The sequence below is a fragment of the Lagopus muta genome, chromosome 5 (assembly GCF_023343835.1).
Source record: "Lagopus muta isolate bLagMut1 chromosome 5, bLagMut1 primary, whole genome shotgun sequence".
In the NCBI taxonomy this organism is placed as follows: Eukaryota; Metazoa; Chordata; class Aves; order Galliformes; family Phasianidae; genus Lagopus; species Lagopus muta.
In genome coordinates this window covers 50,001,574-50,020,925 of record NC_064437.1, presented here as the reverse complement: position 1 = coordinate 50,020,925, position 19,352 = coordinate 50,001,574, and the positions used below count along the sequence as shown (strand labels likewise).

The following is a 19,352-nucleotide window of genomic DNA, read 5'->3' as shown; positions in this document are numbered from 1 at the left end:
ACTCAGAGGCACTGTGAAGTCTAACAGGTAGCTTTGGTATTAAGAGGATACTAAACATCAGAAAACCTCATGCCAGAGTACAACTGTTGGCTTTTAAATCCGCAATTTAACTCCTTCAGTGCATCTCAGTCTCAGCAGTGATCTGCTACAGAAAAGGAAAGCGTAATTGATTCAGCGTGACAGGACACCCAAATAGCCCTTAAGATGCACATCTGACATACAAATACCCGCGTATTTTGCCCACACTTCATTCTCCTGCTACTTCTTCCTCTGATACTACAGGTGCCATCTTTGCAGTTTATATTTGCCCTCTGAAATAGCTTGTCAGGATATCACTCATCTATCACAGCAAAAAGCACTCTAACACTTGGTGCTGCCCGGCTTCCTACAGCTTGGACAGCGATTCAGCCGCCTTACAACCCTACACCCTCACGCCAAGCTCCAGCAGCGCACATACAGTGTCCGTAAGTGCTAATAGGGAATAGGAAACCTTTGATAAACTTCAGCGGTTAAAGCGGCCGATGGGACCAGCGCAGGGCCACGGCCCTTCGCTCGCTGACAGCAGTCACGTTTTTGATCTGCGCGAGCAGCACAAAAAGCCGGGATGGAGCAACACACAGCTCAGCCCTCCTACCCGACCAGCAAAACGCAGCTACCGAGTCGGACAGGGCTAGGCAGACATCGCCTGAAGTCACGCTGAAGGGAACGGGCCAGGCGTTCCCTTCCCTCTCCCTACAGCTTGCAAGCACGACGGGCAGCTGTTCAAAACAGGGGAAAGCCCGCCCTGAAATACCGCCCGAGCTTCAGCAAACGCCGTCTTACGGGAAACAAACGGACCCCCGCCGAGCACGGTCGCTCCCGCAGGTCGCTAGGCAACCGCAAACCGCCGACGCCGCCAAAGGGGCCGCACGTCTCATAATCGCCGCCTCACTCACGTGCAGCGATGGCTGCTCGCAAAGCGGCATTTAGCAGGATCCTGCTCTCGCGTTGTGATTTCTCGCTTGAGAAGCAGAAGGCAGGCCTGCATGCGCCTGCTGCGCCTCGAGGGGCAGCCTGGGGTGGCAGGGGCAGCCCCTCTGCCAGTTCCCCCCCCCTCCGGGGACCCGGCGACCCTTATCCTGCCGTTTCGTGGTACAGGGTGCCCAGGATTTCACAGCACCCCGCTGCAGAGGCCTCCTCTGCCTCAATATTACCTGTTCTAGCTGTAGTTGGGACTTAAGGGATAGAGAAGACTCTGAAATGTGTACTCCAGGCTAGAACGCTTCAAACAGTAGCAGAGAAGAACACCTACATCTTTCTTGGTTAACCACAGGCACATGAAAGCATTACTGAACAGCTTTCCCCAGATATGGTCAAAATTACCCACGTTCAATGAGGTCTCTGAGCTGTACCTGCTCATGAGGTACAATACTTCACCTTAATAGATAGTACACCTGTCCTTTTCCACTTTTTTCCCCAGTATTTTCATTCTTCCCCATCTGGCATGCAGTGACACCAAGACATCACTTTTACAATGAAAAAGACTTAAACAGAACACACTTCAAGCAGTTGGAAATGTTGTTCAAATGGGATGGGGGAGAGAATTTAAAAAAAAAAAAAAGTAGAACTCATGGGTCAAAATAAAACTATGTACGAAGATGGAGAAAAGGAACAGGAAAATAATTATGACATACATACATATGTACGTAACAAGCGATGCACAAGCAGTTAATCGCTCACCACCCACCAACAGGTGCCCGGCAAGTCTCCAAGCACTTGAAGAGAGAGCCAGAGATTAACTCCTCCTCCTTTGCAAACTCTCCTTCTGCAAGGAATATCGCCTTGGCCAGCTCCTTGGGCACCCTGTGCCTCTCAGCTCCTTTTCTTGCTCCTCATCAGTAGCACAGTGGGACAGACTGAGGGGTCCTCAGCTCTGTGCAGCGCAGCTCAGCAACAACTAGAAACATCAATGTGTTATCAACACTGTTTTCCTCATAGAGCCAAAACATAGCATAGTCACTAGACATTGTGAAGCAACACAATTCCATCCCACCGGAAACAATGACACCTTCTTTCAACAATAAATCGCAGAGCGCAACAAGTCTTCAGCATCCAGCAGGAAAGGTGCAATTTGGAATTTTTGTACCATAAAACATCCAAACTCCGTTTCTCAAAAGGAGAAATCTCATTCCCGTAGAGCACTCAGAAATAAAAGGAGATTGTAGCATTTACTAGACATGCATTCTAAGCTCCCAGAGTAGAATCACATTTTTGTTTCACATCAATGTTTCTGGGAAAAACTAGAGACGAACTTAATAGGGGGATCTATGAATGTTAAATTCAGCAACTTCAAAAACAAACTCTTCCTTAGCAAAGGTGATCTCCCATACTTGATCTTAAACTACAGAGGATCTCTTTTCTGCCTAATACCTACACCAGGTCGCACAGGTAGGCGTCCAGGCAAGTCTTGAATATCTCCAGAGAAGGAGACTCCACAACCCCCCTGGGCAGCCTGTTCCAGTGCTCCATCACCCTCACCGTAAAGAAGTTCTTGCGCACATTCGTGAGGAACTTCCTCTGCTGCAGCTTATGTCCGTTTCCCTTTGTCCTGTCTCCACGTACCACTAAAAAGAGACAGGCCTCACCACTATGGCCCCCACATCTCAGGTATTTATTAACCTGGATTCCATCCCCTCTCACTCGTCTTTTCTCAAGGCTAAACAGACCCAGTTCCCGCAGCCTTTCTTCATAGGGGAGATGCTCCAGGCCCTTCACCATTTTTGTGGCCCTCCGCTGGACTCTTTCCAAGAGGTCCCTGTCTTCTTTGTACTGGGGAGCCCAGAACTGCACGCAGTACTGCAGATGAGGCCTTACCAGGGCAGAGTAGAGGGGGAGGATCACCTCCCTCGACTGCTGTCTCATGGCCAACATGTTGTCCATCAGGACGCCCAGGTCCCTCTCTGCAGAGCTCCTCTCCAGCAGCTCATCCCCCAGCCTGTACTGGTGCATGCAATTATTCCTCCCTAGGTGCACGACCCTACACTTGCTTTTGTTGAACCTCATCTGGTTTCTTACTGCCCAGCTCTCCAGCCTGTCCAGGTCTCGCTGAATGGCAGCCCAGCCTTCAGGCGTGTCAGCCAATCCTCCCAACTTTGTATCATCAGCAAACTTGCTGAGGGTGGCCACTATCCCCCCATCAAGGTCATTGATGAAGATGTTGAACAAGACCGGACCCAGCACAGACCCCTGGGGGACACCACTGGTTACAGGTCTCCAGGCAGACTCTGCACCACCAACGACAACCCTCTGTGCTCTGCCAGTCAGCCAGTTCTCAACCCACCTCACTGTCCACTCATCTATCCCACACTTCCTCAGCTTTGTTATAAGGATGACGTGGGAGACAGTATCAAATGCCTTTCTAAAATCAAGGTAGACTACATCTACGCTCTCCCCCCATCCACCCAGCATGTCACAACATCATAGAAGGCCATCAGGTTGGTCGAGTAAGACCTCCCCTTGGTGAACCCATGCTGACTACTCCTGATAACCTCCTTTTCTCCCAGTTGTCTGGAGATGGCATCCAGCACAAGCTGTACCATCACCTTTCCAGGGACAGAGGGGAGGCTGACAGGCCTATAATTACCTGGGTCTTCCTTCTTGCCCTTTTTGAAGACTGGAGTGACACTGGCTATCCTTCAGTCTTCATGACCTCCCTCATTATCCAAGACCCCTCAAAGATGATGGAGGGAGGTTCGGCAATGACCTCTGCCAGCTCCCTCAGCACACGTGGATGCACCCCATCAGGTCCCATGGACTTGTGGACCTTAGTACTGCCTAGGCACTTACGGATCACCTCTTCCCTGACTAAGGGAAGTCTCCCATTCCCCAGACCCTCTCACTAACCTCCAGGGTATGGAAAACCTGAGAGAGAGCCTTTCCACTGAAGACGGAAGTAAAGATTAAAAAGTAGTAAAGTAATTTAAACAGAAGTATTAAAGACTAAAAAGAAGTAAAGTAAATATTCGGCAAATATACACTTTTTGGTAATAATTCCACTCTTCAGAGAGCTTTCAAGAGGATGCCTTAGCGACTGGTACAGATGTACTGAGGAACAACACTAGATGTTCATGAGAAAACTGGAAAACCTTCAAGCAATGCAGGCACTAGGTGCCAGCGCGCAGAGGGCAGCCCAACCTTTGCCCCCAAGCGGTTCAGATGAGCTGGCAATGTACTTTTCAATCCTTTCCAGGTACAGGAAATGGCACAGAAGCCCATGAAGTGCTGGGCACCGTTCTGAAACAACACTGTATAGGCAGTACATCTCTTCAGCAGGGCGAGTGTGCAAAAGGTAACTCCAGAAGTGACAGAGGGGAGAGACATGGAATGTGCTGCAGTACAGACGCTCCCTACAGGCGACAGGGAAATGCAGGAGCTGAAGGAGCTCCACTAGCAGCAGCACAGCTCCACGAAGCTCGGCCAAGCGCGCCGAGATTCGGGCGCGTCGGAAAGGAGCAAAGCACTTCTGCTCCCCGCCGCTGGCAGAGGGAGGGCTGCTGACTCGGGATCAGAAGGGCCGCAGCGCCATCGTGCGGGCGCCGCGCCGGCTGGCCTACACGCATGCAGACGCACGTGCTCACCCACATACGCACTTCTTGTTCATAGCTCGACTTTTCTTCAGTCACAGCACAAGTCGAGCCCCAAGAAGCTCAGGTATTAGCATGCCTACTTAAAGCTGTCCTATCACAAAGAAGACTCCCCAAAATATTCGGTTCTCCTTTCATGGAAAGGAGCAAAAACCCAACAAGGAAAACCCACTGTCACAGCTGTTCCACGTGCAACATTTTTACCTGCAAGAGCTGGAAGAAAATATTGGAAACTACGACATTTTACATTTGGTGGGGAAAAGAACAATCAAATCAACAAAGAAATCATACCACAAGGAATTCAACGTGCTTCCTATCCTGCACTTACCTTGTAGATTTTTCTTGGTTTCAAAGCTTATTTGGTGATTTAATGACAAGCAATCAAGCCGTCATTCAAAGCAGCGTGATGGACCGTGAATCTCTCTGCAGGCAAGAGCAAGGTTGCGCAACGGGAGGAACAGTCCTGCTCAACAGGCATGTATTGATGGGCTCTAAAATTAACTTGAACTGTACAGAAGAACAAGATGGGGGGCAAGATGAGCAGCTGGTTGAACTTGTGCTGAGCGTGGAACAAAGCAGACAGAACTCTGAGAAAGGCAAAGAAGCAATACGCTAAGTACGGCCCACTGTTTAAGACTGTGCCATGACTTTCACTTTGTTATTTATTATGCCTCCAGCTATGACACTTGCATAAAAGGCAGAAACGCTCACCTACCACCTAGCTAAGAGTCATCAGCGATGCACTCTTCTCAAGTCCTGAAAGAGCTCAACTCTAGCCCTGAAAAAGGTCAGTCTAGACAGATAACCAAAGCACAGGTGGGAGAAAACAGAAGATCCAGACAGAAGGACAAAGGACCTCAAAGCGTAAAACTACCTATGAAAACATTAAACAAGATTTCACGACAGATTCTCTACTTTCAGATAGATTCTCTACTTAGGAAGGAAAGCCAAATTTGAGAGACGGGCAGCTTATTCTCTGTTGTATTTGAATGAAGAGGTGAGAAAGAAGATGGCGCCTGTCTTCCACATTGAGGAACTGGCACTATCTTCTCTCCAAAGAAAATTCTTTAAAAAGATTCAAAAATCAAGCATTATCATGCGCTGATCCCATTCCTCTCCCGCAAAGTTCCGCTAAGCACACCAGTCACCTGAGAAAAGCAATTCAGGCCATCCTGAACAAGTATGTTATTACTACTGCACAATGGGTAAATAACAAACATTTCTAAAGACACCATTCCTATACAGGGGAGGCAAAACAAACAAAAAACAAAAGAAGCAAAAGAAAATAAAAAAGAAAAAAAAAAAAAAAAAAAAAGAACCCTAACAAACAAACAAACAAAAGCCAAACACATAATTCAAGAAAACTGGTATTTATTTCAACTTCAAGAGTCAGTTTGAAACGTCAGAAAGACACAATACACCTATATATACTATACTATAGACAAACCTAAGAGCACAACTAAGCAACTGTTAACGTTCAATAACAACCAGTTATAACAATAACAATATAATAGAACTAAGTCGTGACTAAGTGGAACAAACATGCTTCTTCAAGGTTATTTAGCGTTTTTTGGATGTAGTCGTCACTTGATGATTACATGGTCGCTTTCCTTCTTGTTCTGTTCCACAGAAACCTGAAGAAAATATTTCAAAAGTTACTCATCTTTTTACACAAGACTGACAATGACCCATGCAAACATACTTCTTCCCCTAAATGGATTTCAGAATGGCATTTGCTTATTATCTTTTAATCAGAATTCTACAGGATACAGAAATCTATAGGATACAGAGATTGTTTTGATGCAGCTTAATCAGAAGGAACAAATAAGACAGATGTACAAAATGCTGTTTATTTTAAAAAATACCCACACCCAAAGAAAACCTGAAGGCAGCATTCACATTAAAATGCTTATTTTCGAATGAGCATTCTAATGCACGTTTTGTGAAACATGGGGTGTTCAGAAAACATTTCTAACCTAAATCCCTGTAGCTATGACTTGCCCAGCAATTCACTTCTCTGTTCAGTTCCATGCTCTCAGAAGTACAGTGAGAGAAAAAATTGTCTCGTTTCCTTCATGCTCTAACAAAAACCATTTTGGTTTGCCCCCCCCCATCCATCAAATCAACAGAAAATTCAGTGGGATGTTACAGTGTGAGCAAATGAACACTATATTGAACAGAAAAAGGACTCTAACATAATTAGAGGATGCGGCTCCAACAGAGCAAGAACTCTCAGCACCATAGCTGCTGGCAGAGTCACAAAATTGCTTTCTGAAATGGTGCATCAAGTCCTGGCACTTCAGATCCTTGACAAGGTGGCTTAGGCAGGACAACGCAGTTTCAGCATACCTAAAGAGCTGTTTAAGTTGTGCTTTAGAAAAGCAGAACTGTAGTAGAAAAATCCCAACCCAACACACTGTAAGTGTCTATGATTCCAAATTGGAAGACGTCTCCATGATTGCTACATTCCCTACATAGGCTGCTGTAAGCCAGCAGCCAAATACAGAGATCTTCAAAGAGAAAATAAAATAAAACTGCAGGAGGAAGACCAACAAGAATGACTAGGTCAAACAAAGAAATAGCTCAGCACTTTCAACCTCCTCCTGCAAATGGGTGAAATCTTCAAGTTTGTTGGACTCCTGAGTAGTTTATGTTGAGACAAGACTACAGAAATGCATTACATTGGACAGAACAGTAATGTATAATCGCTCACCCAAGAAGCAGGTATGTCTAGAGGGCAGGAAATGTCAGTTGAATACAGCTTCCTTTGGGATCTTTTTGGCTTCATCCCCAGCTTTCCAAGACTTTCTGGTTCAGGAGATTTTGGGGAGCTTACTGCTGCCATCAGCTTCTTGGCTAGAAGGAATTTGTTTTGATTCATAAACTAACCAACTTAGGGATTTTGTGAGTCTTTATATCAACAAATGCCAAAAGCTTCATTATAAACTTGGTTTATAAGTGATACATCAAGTTTAAATTAAAATATTCAGAAATTGCAATGGTCCATCAAGGGTATGAAGAACAAACATGACTCAGAAGTCGCTGGAAGTGAGGAACTTCGGCAGGAGCTAAACAACAGGCCTCACTTTTGTGCTGACAGAAGCACAAGGTGGAGTCAACTTCCTCTGCATACTCGCAGATTTTCATTCAAGTAGTGGTGAATCTCGGAAGAGATGAATAAATGCATTTATTTCATAAGTTGAAGAGCAACTTACCATGGCAGACAAGTTCTCTAAGAATATATACATTCATAGCCTACAGCAGAAACAAGCCATTCTGCAGTGCCTACAGAAGGTGGAATAAATCTTACTTATTCTACACCAACCTTTAGAGTGAATAATAGAAGGAGTACTTTGAAGAAAATCTCCAACTTTTTGTAGAGTTCCATCACTCCTGCTAGTCAATCTTCTACCGGAAGTACATACTCGCTTTCTAAGGAAGTACTCTTTTCTGGATTTCTGTTTAACAGACACGTGAACAAGAAATAAGAGCAGTGTTTAAGCTTTATTTTAGGTCAGTGTTATCTTAAGCCGACATTTTGAGCTTTGCTACTGACACCTCTGTTTATTATGCTAATGATATTACAACTGCAAGTAACGTAGACAGTTTTATACCCTTTAGGGAGTTGTCAAAGTCTCAGCAATTCCAAGGCATAAGTTTCTTAACATTTGTTAAAGAAGCAGTAGTTTCTTTAATAGTAAATCCCAAGCTGTGGAGATGTTTCTTACATAAGCAGTTCTAATTATAAAAAAATAAACAAACATACAAAACAGAAGACAACAGATTGGGAAAAACCTACTCTTCACACTCTAACCATGCCAAGGATACTCCTAAGACATTAAAACCTCTCTTTTTAATCATTCCCATGCATACAAATCACATGAATCTCAGCTTAGTACAAGGGCTTCACTTACAAAAGCCCATGATAATACGCTCAGACTTCTCCTCCCAGCTATTCAGTCTGCGATATGCTTTCCACCAAATCATTCCACACTACAGCCCAGCCATTATACACTCTTGGGACAGACCAACTTGCTCTATGGTAAGCTTATGGGATTTAATAGGAGGAGGTCATAAGAGTTTAAGATTCCCATTCAGCTACACAAATAAGGATAAGACACTGCTGCATAAGAATGTTTACTCCCTTCAAATGGCCACACTATGACAGAAAGTCCCAAATTAGCTTCCAAACTAGAACAAAAACCAACCATTTTCTCGTCACTTGTAGAGGGTGAATTACAAGCCATGGCAGACTTTGCATTTTTCGAGTTCTCACTTATCACAAAATCCTGGGAAAATAAGACAAGTTTTAGCCACAAATCGTTTAGAAAGATTCACTTTTCATTAGGTAGATCACAAAAGCAAACACTTTCAATGCTATTGCATTCAGTAATAGGGAGGTATTTGCAAGTAGTAACAATTCCAATGTGAATCAAATACTAAATAAACATTCAAGTGCACAAACGGGTTGGTAGCATTATTAAGATATCAGTATTAGACATCCTGTGATGCGATGCCATCCCCATACGGAGCGGACTTTTTTCTCCCCAAGACTCATAAGAAGCAAAACTGCATGTTGACAAGTCAGAGGAAACACTCAGATATTTCACACAAAATAGAAAGCAAATGTATAAGAAGTCTAAAAAGCTGACTGATGTCTACGGATTTTCAAAGAAAATTCACAAGGGAGTTGAGATAAATTCTTTCCCTTCTCTTAAATCATTATCACCCAGCTTGGCTACTAGTTTAGTTTCATTAAAGCTTGGACTCTCCACACCAAGGTTCATCAATTAAATGCTTCAACCACTTTCCTGAGATAGAAGTAGCATTTTTTAAAGCTTAAACGAGGAACGGTAGAAAGGCATCAGATATTTCATTTTCTGCTTGGTGTAGGTCATACCTCATCCATGTCATCACTTTTTCTCTTCTTTCTTGTCCTAGGCATTTTCACCCTTGCAGGTAACATGCTGTCGCGCTGCTTTATCTCCATCTTATCAGGTTGCAGAGGTGACAGTTGAATTTCCACCTCTGGTTTTGAGAAACAACCAGTTTTTCCATTTTCTGTGGATGCTTCAGAAGAGTGGAGGTCAGTTTCCAAATGCTCCTGATAGCACAGAGAAATTTTAAGTGCAAGTGTTAGGGAAGCCATGAGGTTAAAAAACTATCATGCATCTGGAAAAGGATATGCAAACACGCAGTATCCCAGCTGTTAGCTTACAGAACACTTCTAACCGAAGAAGAAGTCTATTTCAGTTACAGCAGAGTTTAGCCCTTCTTTCCCAGAACCTGTTACAATTAAAATTATTGTTTCCAATCTAAGGTAACAGAAAAAGTTTTCCATGTTACATTGAGCCTGATGCTTTACAGGTCATTTTTCTCAAGGGCACAGACAACCATTCTCTTTCTACAATTAACTGACATGATTTTCTTCATGTCAACTCTGCTGCTGCAGAACTGGGCAGGAACAGAAGCTTTTGACTCAAGTGCCTTATTATCGTCCAGCTTAGTTTTAGGCAGTTTGCCCTTCCTCTTCTACACTAGAGTTGCAGAGATCCACCCAACCCTGTTTTTCTCGGCAGGAACAACAGAGTCAGAGCTGTGATCACCTGGACTCCTCCTTCTCTATGGCAGGAATTCAGCTAGTAGCTAGCATATCAAAAGCAAGTTCAGATGTTGAACAGAACATGGAAGACGGGCTGCTGGGGACATCAGGAAATGGCAGATGGCTGCTACTGCTGCCATAAATGCATAGAACTGCTACTTTACGAAAGCTAGCAAAGTTAGAAATCCTGCAGGGGAAGAAAACAAGTTCAATTTGCTGTGCTCATTTCAGTGGCTCTGTAAATTGCTTTCCAGGTGACTCATTTAATCATGAGCCACGTCATAAGCATCAATGAGAGGAAAGTTTTCAACAGCAAATAAGAGGAATTCATCACACAATGGTTTCAACAGCTTTTATTCCTACCAAAGGCTATGAAAACAGATGATCTGATCACCTTGAAAGGGATAAACAAAGCTTGAGAATTGTGTAGAGAACTCGAGACCTTTTCCTACTCATTCCTTATCAAGATCAGTACAACTACAACATTTTCAGATTTGAAGTTGCATACTAACCTCAGATTCATTTAATGAAGTGACAATGCTAGGACGTCGAGTTGATGAATAATTCCCTTTAGCTTCACGTCTTCCTGGAATACTTTCTTCATCTCCGTTTTCAGTTTTGCTTTCTTTTTTCACAGCCTGTAAACATTTAAAATCAGTAAAGATCAAGCTGTGCAGCACACCTCCAAAATATTTTGAGTTTTCTAAAGTTCCAGTGTAGAATCTCAAGCTCAGACACCACATGAACAAGTAAGTTGAAACACAGCACAAGTCTGTGAAGGTAGTAACATCCATTCATCGTGTAATCTTCAGATTCACCCTACTGGGTCTCTCCAACAGCCTCATTCAGTACTCTACCTCCAAAAGAGACCAAGTCAGATGTTATAAAGCCTGGGGACAATTGTGGTTAATGCGTTGTTTTAATTCCTTTATAAAGTCATCTTTGTCAGCCAGTTCTTTTCTTACCTCTTCTATCACAGTTTCATTATCCTAATAAACACCGTACAAATTGCTGAGTTGCAGGATTGGCAAAAGGAGCTAACACACACAAGCAGCACTGCAGTTCCTTAGTAGCAACCGTTTCAGAATTGCAGGCTAAGGCAGTAAGCTAATCAAGAACAGTAACATTTCATGGTTTTGTATGGTCACTGCTACAAGTGCAGTAGTCACCTAATTGCCTGGGAAGATGTAATACAATATATATTGAATTCTTTTCTTTTCTTCTCCTCTTGTGCTTCAGCCTTTCTCTCAAGATACAAGAATAAAAAGAGTTTTTATTTGTTCACGAAGACCTCTGTACTGTGAGAATTATCAGCAGTTGTAGGGGAAGTTTTGTTATGAGCACAGCTCCCATCCCACAGAAGGAGATATCCAAACATTCTCAAAAAAGCACAACTCATAGAGTCTTCTGGATGACTCTGCCAAGACCTCGTCACTTACAATTTCTGCTTGTTGCTTTCCGTGCCGTTGTCGGTCCTCAGCAAACTTCTTCATTTCTCTGTTGCGAAGATTCTCAGCTTCTTTTACCTGATTCAGGAGTCCTTCTTTTTCCTCCAGCCACTTCTTTCTATCAGTTTGATACTTGGCCTCACTTGTCTATTTCAAAGGAATCAGAAATGAAAAACGAAGTGATTAAGGAATAAAAGTCTTAAAAGCCAGGACGTCATTAAATAGACTTGTTTCTACAAGATCACAGAAACATTAGCAGTTTTTACTACAGAATGTTCCCAGTGCATGTACTGCATACTCATCAGTTCTTTTCCATTTAAAAAAAATAATTTTCAGTATTTCTTCATCAGACCAAAGGGACTCCATAGAACTTCTCTAATTCTCTAAATTCTAAATTCTCTATATGAATTTTCTCACAAGCACTATAGAACTTACACCAAAGGTCGCTGTATGAAAAACTATTTTAACTTAAAGGTGTCTAATATTTTATGCTGCCTTGCAGGAGATGTAGAAAACTTGCACCTCCTTTGGGGTTGAAAGACACAGAAACGTAACACAATTTACGCTGTAGGAATAGTCCATGTGTACTCAAGAACGTTACTCCAATCCACAACAACTTTATCTCCTTTTCTATCGCAATCAACCTTACTGTCAGACACACTCACATATAGCATAGAGCATCTGAGAAACTACTTGAAAAAAAAAATTCTTTTAACCAAGGCAATTAAAATTAGACCCTCAGCACAACAAAAAAAGGCTTCCTGGCGATAAAGTTAGGTGCTGATTTGGATAGCTTATACAAATTGCCCAAGCAACTAATAGAAAAAAGGTTGGACAAATGTATGTTAAGTTATAATTTGCTTTGAGTTAATATTCCTAGCTGTACCTCGTCCTTATTGCACACTGCACTGCAGGTTGTACAGGAAGTTTTCTTCATCAATGTAACAGTTTACTTTATCATGTTATAAGTAGTCTCCTAAGTTGAAGTTACAACTTTAAAGTGAAGTTACCTTCAGCTCTTTTTGCAGCTTTATTAATTCTGTATGGTTTTCATTCACGTTTGCCTCTTCCCTTTCCCTGTCCTTTTGCTGCTGGTCACTATTGCTCTGGTTCTGCAGTTCTCTGCATCTACGCTTCCACGTCTCCAGTTCTACTCAATACACAGAAAGAGGTTAGACACCTTATGGTTTCAAATGTGTATTTGAAACACCACATTAATGACTTTTTACTAAAGCCACTTAGGTTTTGCCTGCTGTAGAACAGAGAAATAACAGAAGCTTTTAACAACCAGAAATTTGTTGTTTACTATGGAACATAAATGCCCAAGCCAAATGAAAATGGAAGTGGCTATCACAATACATCTAAAGCACTTATGCATCACTGCTCCCTTTCCACTGAAAGATTACCTGAAGCTAATCTTTCCTTCTCTTCTAATTGAGCTTCAAGCGCTTGGCCGTGTTCAAGCTGAGTCTCTTCTTGTTCTTCTAATGTCATCCTCATAAGTCCAATTATTTTTTCTTTTGCACACAGATCTGGAGGTTTGAAAATTTACAGATGAACTCCCTATTAGTTCTTGTTATTCTCTCCCAAGGAGTTTTCAAGTCGAGGTTCCCCCATGACCAAAAGAAATAGAGCATCTCTATTGAAATATTCACATACAGATACATACAGAGTTCTTAAGTGACTCTCACCAACTTGTTTTAGGTGAGAATTCTAGTGCTAGGGACAATCAGAATATGGAGTTTATTACATGAGAAAATGACTGTAGTTCAACTGCTCTAAGATCATCCTACAGCCTACAGAATCTGTTATTGCAGAACTTGACATTTCAGAGGTTGAGTTTACTTCAGAAGGTCAACTAAAACAGCACATGAGCAGCAGACTTTTTAAAAAGCACTGCAAATCTATCATTTTAAAAACATAAGAGTTTAAGACTCACCAAAGCCATCAGCAATGTGACAACATTGACATGGATATTACACAGAGACATAGAGAGAGGGAAAAATAATGGCTAACCTTCACATATTTTCTTATATTGACTGGAGACTTCTTCCAACTTCTCGTTATTCAACAGCTCCTATATTTCACATTGAGAGAAAAGCATACACAGTAGAAACAAGCAGAATTTTTAAGACAGCCTACAATCAGTCATTTTTTCATAAAGTATAAATAAGCATTCAAGCTGATAAGAAGGGTTTGAGGCAAGACATTTCAACTGACATACAGAGATGTCACTCATCAGAATCAGGTTATATACAGCTATTAAACATGTATTTACTATGCAGCTTATTGTATTTAAAGCAATCTGCCAGCGCTCTGCAATGACAAATTATTTGAACACCTTTCATGGTCTATCACTAATTTCAGTTGGCTACTTTCATTTTACCCCAATTTCTGTAAACTTTTTCCTGTTGCTTGGAAAACTTGCATCATTCATTAAAATATAAAAAAAAATCCAGTAAAATAGGTTGCGAGATATCTTCCTGCTTAATAACTAAATCTTAACCAGTAACATCACTGAAGATCAGAATAAAGAAAAAAATATGTATGTCTTGTATTAAAGAGCCTCTAGAAATCAGTCTATTTCTCGTCAGGTAAATACCATTTTTCTTCCCAGTTATCAGCACTTTCCACAAGAGTCAGGTTTGAGGTTTTGGAGTTGACACAAATACCAGAGGCAAGGCTACTGTTGCTACAGAGATCACCACAAGTCCCCCTCCAGAAGCCGATTAGCCATTCTTTTCACAAACATTATTCAAGACGACCAACAAAGTTTACTTTCCTCTGTTCATTATCTTTATGAAACCATGTCTTGACTTCTGGTCTCCTCTACAGCTTCAATGGCAACATTCACTAAGCGTTGCTGCTTGCCCCACCAGCGTGACACATTTTTAAGCTTTGTAGGTAAGGTTTGAGCAAACAAGTTCTAACAACAGAAAGCCAAGCACAATCTTCTAGAAGAAACTTGACTACAAACCTCGCTTTGTATTTGCAGAATTTGTTTCTTGGCATCGGAAAGTTTGCCTTTTAAGTCTGCATACTCTTCTTCTTTCCTCTGCAAATCTTTTTTCAAATTCCGCACAAGGACAGAGCTCTCAGCAACAGCCTTTTTAAGCCTTATGTTAAAAATAAAGAGACAAAGAACATTACTGTACGCATCTCATGGAAACAGCATTTGTGGCTTAATTCAGGCCCTGCCTGCTGGTTTCTACTTGTAAATAGAATCTTAGATCTATCTAGACCAGTGGCAAGATTTAAACAATTACTTTCAAATTTCAGCTTGCCTCTCATAATCAGATTCTGAAGCTACAAATACTTCAGATTCTGTTCTGAGGGATGTACAACAAAACCACCAGAAATCCCCAAGTTATTCTTTGCTTCCTTGCACGCTCCTGGTTTCCCTTTGAACTCAAGTAGCATACCAAAGCATCCTAAAGTAGTTGCTTGGCTACTGATAAACATGCAAAAGCATTAAGTCAAAGGGATGTTCACAAGAACGAGTTTTAACTCTAGCTCGTTCTCAAAGGGCTGTAAGTTATCTCAGGAGTTACTTACGATTCTATAGTTTGCATTTTCTCCTTTTCACTCTTTTCCTTTTCCCAAAGAGAGTGTTTCATCCGCTCCAAGCTGTTTTTCAGCTGCACAACTTCTTCCATCAGATTTGCTTTTTCATTATTTAGCTCTTCAACCTTTGTGTCTTCATTAGCAGACTTCTCCTGCAGAGCTGCCATAACTGTTTCTAGATTTACAGTAACGGATTCCTTTTCCTTAAGTAACTCTTCGAGTTTTGTCACGCTGCCTTCCTTTGCTCTGAAAGCTTCCAGGAGACATTCAAGCTCTCTTATTTTTACCTCACAGTTGGCAACTTCCTCCTCAAAATGTGCAATTACTCTGTGATCTTCCGCAGCCTTTTTTTCAAAGTCCCAGGTTTTCTTTTCTATTTGCTCTTGTAACTGATTCATAAGATCTTCTTTCTGACTACCTGGATTTGTAACCTCGCTTAGCTTCATTTCAAGTCGATTATTACAATTCTCAGCATCTTTCAGTCCCTTCCTTAGGCTTTCAACATCTTGAAGCAGTGCTTCGATCCGCTGACTTTTTTGTGAGGAAACATCAATAATACTTTTGCATGCTTCCCAAATCCTTTCAAGACTGTGGTAAAAGGAGCGGTCCTGTGCAAGATCTGACATAGAAGAAGCCTGTGACTGAAGGCATGCAGAACTAATTTGAGATCTCTCTGGTTCATCTTCCTCAGAGCCTGAGGAATCCTCTACATTGACTAAGTCAGTATCGATAGCGTAGGACTCTAAGTGACGTCTGTATAAGTCACCTAATTTGGTCTGCACTGCTTTTACTTGTGACACTTTATCAATTATGTTTTGTTTGGCAGCTTCTATGATGTTATTTAGTTGAACATTTTTTTCTTCCAGCCCCATATTTACAGATCTCTGTTCATCCAGCTCAGAAGCAATTTCCTGATACTCAGCTTGACACTGCCGAAGTTGTTCACAGAGGTCAGCAGCTGTTTCTTCAGAAAAAGAGAGCTTAGTACGCAGGCTTGTGACCTGCTTACTGAGACCTTCTTTTTTATTTTCTTCTCTCCTGCAATGCTCTTCAAGCACAGCTAAGTGACGTTCCGAGGTTTCAGATCTTTCCCTCAGTGCTAGTACTTCCATATGGTATGCAGAGCACTTCTGCTTCATGTATTCCATTCTCTTTTGCTCTAGACTGCTCTTTTTCTTTCTCTCCTTCACAACAACTGGAAAAAAAACACCACACAAAGAAAAGGAATGCAGCTCACGTTGATGAAAATCAATATTCGGTAGTAGTTCACAATACCAAGTATCAACTACTAAATGAAAAACTGTCTTAACATGAAAGCCATACCCTCACATCTCATGGTATTTGAAAGTAAAAATGGAGTTAAAGCCCTCTGAACTCGTAATCACGTGCCTCAGACTTCTAGACATAGTTTGCAGCAAAAAGCTTTCAGTCCGCAAGAACACTTTTACCGTGGCACTACTCCAACCTTCCACTGCACACTAGTAGAACATGTGGTTAGTTTTAAGAAACATGGGAATGAAACAGATAATTCAGCTATATTGCTTCCACCTTCCCTGCTTCAGCAATCCCTATGACACAGATATATCTAAGAGGTATTAGACAGTTCTCTGAGAAGTTTCATTTAAGCTCATGGTGCTCTTACTTTAAAAAGGTAAAATCCGGGAAAAGTTGATCACTTCAGTGTGGGTATCTGCTGCCTCCTTTTTTTCAGTTGGTCTCTAAACAACTTATGAGGATTCCTACTTCTGTCCACACCTACTATTTTGCATAGAAAGCTTGCTCAGAGAAAGGTACACATTTGCAGACTCAAGTTTCCATAAACATTGCATTAGCTTGGGGCTGGTTTTTCCTTAACTAGTGAGCACTAACTAAAATTACATGCATTTTCTTCCTATCAGAAGTGACTCCTGCTGTACTTCTTCCTTGCTTTAGAATCCAGCTACGTCCATTAAGTAATATGCATACTTTGCTTCAGCATTGAAAAAATAAGTCAAGACTTAAATGACTAGGGATTGTGACAGCACAATATATTCCACAGAAATTTTGTAGAGTCCTGTTATTACTACAACCACAGAAAAGCACTGTGAAAAAACTTTGTAGCATGCACACACAGCCAGCATTACACACAGATACACGTGGATTGCCTGGAAACGGCCTCTTAACCGATCCAACAAGTTCCATAGATGGCCCCCAAGTGATTTAGAAGTCGTTCTGAAGCAACAGCAGTGGCATCTTCAATCCCAAACCAGGTTTTGGGTTTTAATTGCTCCCAGCACCTCTAGCAAAGGCGAGTAAAATCCTCCATTGGAAGACTTGGAAGTAATCTAAATGCTTTGTGCTGAAATGTACAAGCAAACACTAAAGCAAGAGAAGTAAGACTGCAAGAAGGTATGTGATGTTTAGTCTAGAAGCTCCTTATGCACCAAGTAAGGAAAAAGCATGATCCCAAAACATGGGAAACAGGACCTAAAGCTCAGTGAATGGTGTAAATACCCTGAACTTCAAACCAAGATAACCTATCGTCTCTAATGAAATTTTGCTCACGCTACTAGGATAACTAAATTCTATAAGAGAATCAGCACAACACACCTGTGCTCATTGTTACATTGTGTATATTTAATATAGTGAAAGAAAATATATTAAACAGTAATTGGACACTTATAATACAAATTAAAAAAAACCAACATTCAACATGATTGAATAGTCAGTATTTCTTCACAGAAAACTCAAGGCTGACCTTGTGAGTATCAGTTATCCATTTTAATTCCTAGCTGGAAGAGTACTACCATTAACTTTTTAAATGAGAGCTTCAGTCATATGATTATAACAAGCCTACTACAATTTGAAGTACGACAAAGTCCACATCAGCTGTATTTCTCTTCCTCTGTCTCTGGTAATACAAATATACGTGATACCATTCAGTGGTCACATTATTTGGCATGAATACTGGATCCTAAAGATGGCAGAGGGAAATCATCCAAGAGAAGCATTCTCATACAAACAAGGCATTGCTTTCCTCTCTTGCACATATTTCGCAAGGGAAAGGCAAGAAAGGAAGGGACTACAGCTAAGCTGTGGATGAGGAAAAAGCAGCAAAAAGGAAATAAATAGTGCAAAAAGCTTTTATTTTAAGCATTCAAAAATGAACAGCATAGGACCTTCTGCAAAAGGGATATTTACATTACAGTTACTTCTATTGACAGAATAACACGGGATTTTCTCCTCATACCATAAGGTTGCGCTTCACAACCTTTTGCTTCCATTCCAGAATAGGAATCAATTTGGTTTTTTGGAAGACCCCTGGTTCAGCGATGGAAGAAACTGTACCTTTCTTTGGAGGTGGCTCTTCCACAGGAGGCTTATCTTCAAAACAGCGCTTTCTGCCCACTTCCAACTCACTTTCCTCACGTCCCTTGAATCGGCTGCTTTCACTAACTTTATTAGAGTTCTCATTTGCCAGCTTTGTTTTAAAAGTAGTTATAGTCTTTTCCTGTATTGATATAAGACCAGTTACATTGAAGCTGAACAAAAGGACCACTTAACGCACAGCAAGAACAGGTACACCTTCAGATAAGGACGAGCACAATACTCGGTGCAGTATACAAGGGAGAGCAAGAGCCTAGCAGGTTACAAAGCAAAAGACTTGCACACAATCAAGAGGAGTTTACCAGAGTGACAGAATTAACTATAAATGCTTTCAGAGCTACTTCAGGCTACCACACATCAAGGTAGAAAATGAAGAAAAGCCACCAGAAGTGGTATGCACACACACTTCTAGCCAAGCTACTCTTCACATACTCAGTAGCTTGCAGTACATTAGTCAGGAGAGTTCTATTAACTGCATAGAATGTAGAGGTATCCTGGCCATCCACTCATACTTCAAACTCCGCTCAATATACTCCTACTGCTGCTCTTCCTTTGATGTAGGAGCGTGAGGTAGCAGTTGGTGGAACACACTGATATTTTTGTTGCTTGTGTTAACAACAACTATCTTCAGATTAACCTGAATTGTTTACAGTTTCAAACAGTACCAGCTTCATACAGAAAATCACTTTTACAGAAGTGAATGCATTACAAGCATAGGGTTTGGGATGGGTTGTTTCGGTGTAAAGATAG

At 41.6% G+C, this 19,352-nt stretch overlaps 1 protein-coding gene across 1 annotated transcript in view; it reads right to left on the bottom strand.

Moving 5' to 3' along the window:
- The window catches only part of LOC125693686 (kinesin-like protein KIF20B), a 52,168-nt gene that overhangs the window by 19,369 nt on the left and 13,447 nt on the right, over positions 1 to 19,352 (bottom strand). The gene's annotated exons all lie outside the window — the stretch shown is intronic.